The following is a 3,761-nucleotide window of genomic DNA, read 5'->3' as shown; positions in this document are numbered from 1 at the left end:
GCACTAACAACAGCAAAAATAGAAAGGAAAAAAAAGTTAGATGCTGAAGCTAATCTACGAATGAACTATCCTGTATTATGCCGAATTCCACAGTATAACTTGTGGATGCATCAGAGAACCTCCATCCAAATCATTGACAGATAACTTGAAATTAAAAATGATATATTTATACAAAAAATACTACTTTATCTCCCCATTTTCTGCATTAGGGTTTTGGATAAAATTTCCTTTGACAAAGTGTTCTGTGCTGAAACTGATTTGAAAATGACTATATTGGACAATCTCTTACAGCTCTCCTGGCCTTGACATTTTGAGATGCAAATATCCTTCTCTAGATTGAATGGAAAAAAGAAGAAAAATATCACAGAGAAGAAATTGTTAGTCTCCTTTCTTTGTTTTTTTTTTTTTTTTCTTGACTAACCAGACTTCGTTGGCCCTCTGCTGGGCTGTGAGGCCAGGGAAGAGGCACCCTGCGGGAGAGTACATGGATTCATTGCAGCCCAAGACCGGAATGGATCCCTCAGGGAAAATGGCCAGAATAACTTTGAAAGGATAAATGGAGATTATTGAGGTCCTCCTATTTATATTACTTCTTACCCAAGTTACTCAAAGAGCCGTTCTCACCAAGAGTTCTTTGGTTCAGGACAGACCTACTCATTCATTCCGTACTAGTTTTCTTTTCTTTCTTTTTTTAAATGATAAAGAGAAATGAACTGGCTTCCTCTCAATAGCAATAGTGGGATATTTCTGAAACCTTCCTTTATTGGCTCCATTTAAATGCCAGGAGACCTTTCTGCTGTCCCTTCCATTTGCTCTCTCTCCAAGAGGAGTTGGCTTCCCACTGCCAGTTAGCTCTGAGGTAGAATGAGCCACAGAAAGGCAGGGTAGGAATGGTATGTTGAGTAGGAAACGTGGCATTTGTACATTTGTCAACCCCCTAAGGCTGACAGCTGACTGCACTGACTAACAGAAGTAATGAGCATTTACAGAGCCCTGGCCGTGTGCCAGGCACTACTCAGGCTCCCAATCTCATTTAATCCTCACAAGAATCTATGAAGTAAATATGATTATTATCCATGACCTCTCCAAGCTAAATTAGTCTCTCCCATACTTCTTGTATAATGTTCTGCAATTTTCCCTGGGAGCACATACCTCAGTTCGGAATTATGTGTGTCTCCCCCATGGGAATGGAAGCTTAAAAATGTCAGGAATTGGGCGCCTGAGTGGCTCAGTTGGTTAAGCGACTGCCTTTGGCTCAGGTCATGATCCTGGAGTCCCTGGATCGAGTCCCGCATCGGGCTCCCTGCTCGGCAGGGAGCCTGCTTCTGCCTCTGACCCTCCCCCCTCTCATGTGCTCTCTCTCTCTCTCAAATAAATAAATTAAAAAAAAACCTTTAAAAAAAAATGTCAGGAATTATGTCTGTTAATTATGGATGCCCAGACCCAACACAATGCATGACATGTAGCGGGCACTTAAAAAACATTTGCTGAATAAATGAATCCTCATTAAATATGGAGAAATGCTCAAAGAGGTTAAGTTTCTTGCTCAAGATCACACATCTAGCAAGCCACACAGCCAGTGTTGGGACCCGCGTTCTTACCACTGTGCGTCTCGGGAGGGAAGCCAGCTCTCCAGGCTCCCTCTGTGATGCCTGCTCCAGGCAGGAAAGCAACGTGTCCAGTGTAGCTTAGCAGCAGTGTTGTTATTTGAGTAACCAGGGTGAGACTCTTGTACCAGCTGATGGGAACGTGTAGGACTGGAAGGGAAAGAGCAGACCAGCATTGTTATGATCGAGATGAAGTTGGCTTTCAGGACTCACGCATGGGCAGCCTCTGATGTTTGACTTAAGTTGTTTCTTCAAGATAGTAACCTGGTAGATCATTCTCTCCCAAAGTACTTGAATCACAGGGGATAAGTATTTATATCATAGGAGTGGCTGTCTTGAGATATCTAACTTGTTAACGGATTACCAAATCATATCTTGGTAGAGGTAATGTAGACCTTCTCCTACCTGATGTCCATTTAATGGTTTTGCCAGAGGGACTGGAGATTGTGACTGTATATTCTCTCTCTTTTTTTTTCCCTCTAAAACCCACTGAATGGCACTGTAGATGCACTAACTAGTCATGGCTACTGGGCTCCACTATAGAACGAGATTCTTTTTCTCCTGCGTCATTGTGTTTTTACCAAGAGGGAATCATGTTTGTTTCCAAACCGATTCAGCTGATTCTACTTAATGCAATTGGTTACCAATAAACATTTTACAAACGTCAAAAAACCAACGAAACATTACTACAGATGGGGGGGTTTGTTTTTGTGAAAATGAGACTGGATGTTTCACAAAATATAAATGAGATGCTTAAAAAAACTGCTGTTAAAATGATTGTGATATCAAAAAACTTAAAAATTTGGAAGGATTCTTTAATCAGATTTCTTACAAGCATCTTTAAGTTCTTATTCCATTTTAAGGAAACAGAAATAGGATAACTTAGGTAATGTTAAGCGGCTGTGATTTATGCCAGAAGGCAAAAATGGAACTTCGACCAGCAGATCAATATTCAAGGAAAATTCCTTGGCTCAAACATCACCACATTATGTTAGTTGTTTTCTCCTTCTTCTTTTTCTTTTCTCTTTTTTTAAATTTAAAGTCAATTAGCCATGGTATAGTACATCATTTGTTTTTGATATAATGTTCAATGATTCATTAGTTGAATATAGCCTCTCAGTGCTCATCAAAGAAATGAACTTGTTTCCCCTCAGTATCAGTAGCAGAATATCTCAGGAATTTTTGTGTGTTTTGTAGTTTTTAAATTAAAATACTCAAGATATGTATGCAGCATTTTAAAAAAATCATTCCTTACTTTAGCCATCTTTTTTGATTGACAGTCTCTGGAATCATTCAGGTAATAGGGTCTTTATTGTGTATGTAAAGTTTTATAAAAGATTTCCAGATCCTTCCAAGATGGTGAATTAGCACAGCCTTCAAGCTCTTCTTGCGAAAACCAACCTCCAATCCTGGAAAAACTATAGAGGAAAGCATGGAATACAGGAAATACAAAATGAAACCCCAAACAAAACAATAGCAACTAACTAACCAGACATACAGACAACCAAGCACTGCTCTTGAGAGACGGACCCCTGCTTTGAACTGTAGGTTGGCGTTGGGGGTGGTTGGAGGAGGAGGTCACTGTAGCCGGGGGCAGCGAGTCATAGGCTCAGGTATATTAAAACTACCCAGCTAAGGTGCTCTGGAGTTCCGGACCCATAGGAACTGAGTGAGATAATAAATACTTGTTATTGTTTTAAGCCGCTAAATTTTGGGGTAATCTGCAATGGCTATAATATACTGTCCTATTTCCTCGTTTGAATTCCTGAGTTCTTGCCCCCTTCTCCTTCACATGGCTCTCAGATCTGCATCCATGTAATGGAGCCCTCTCCATGGCTCACAGGCTGTGCATTTATTGAATGCTTGTCTTCTTTTTGCCATTCCCGGTTTCAGAGACAGATTCAGTCTGGAAAGATCCTTTTCTAATCCTGGTTCCTTCTTCCAAAATGCAGCATCGGGAGTTGAATTTGCAGTATTAATTGTAACCTCCAAGCCCATCCCTTTGGAGAGTACACCCAAAGGGGACTCAGGTGTTGGTTTTACTCAATCATTGGTGAAAGTCACATGACAGGAAACAGTTTATTTTGTCTTTGAGACCAAGGTTGTATTTTTTTGCTAATTGGTGAAAGGAGTAGTGGGAGGCTTTGGCTGCAG

The sequence above is a fragment of the Neomonachus schauinslandi genome, chromosome 5 (assembly GCF_002201575.2).
Source record: "Neomonachus schauinslandi chromosome 5, ASM220157v2, whole genome shotgun sequence".
Lineage (NCBI taxonomy): Eukaryota > Metazoa > Chordata > Mammalia > Carnivora > Phocidae > Neomonachus > Neomonachus schauinslandi.
Note: the sequence above shows the minus strand (reverse complement) of the source record.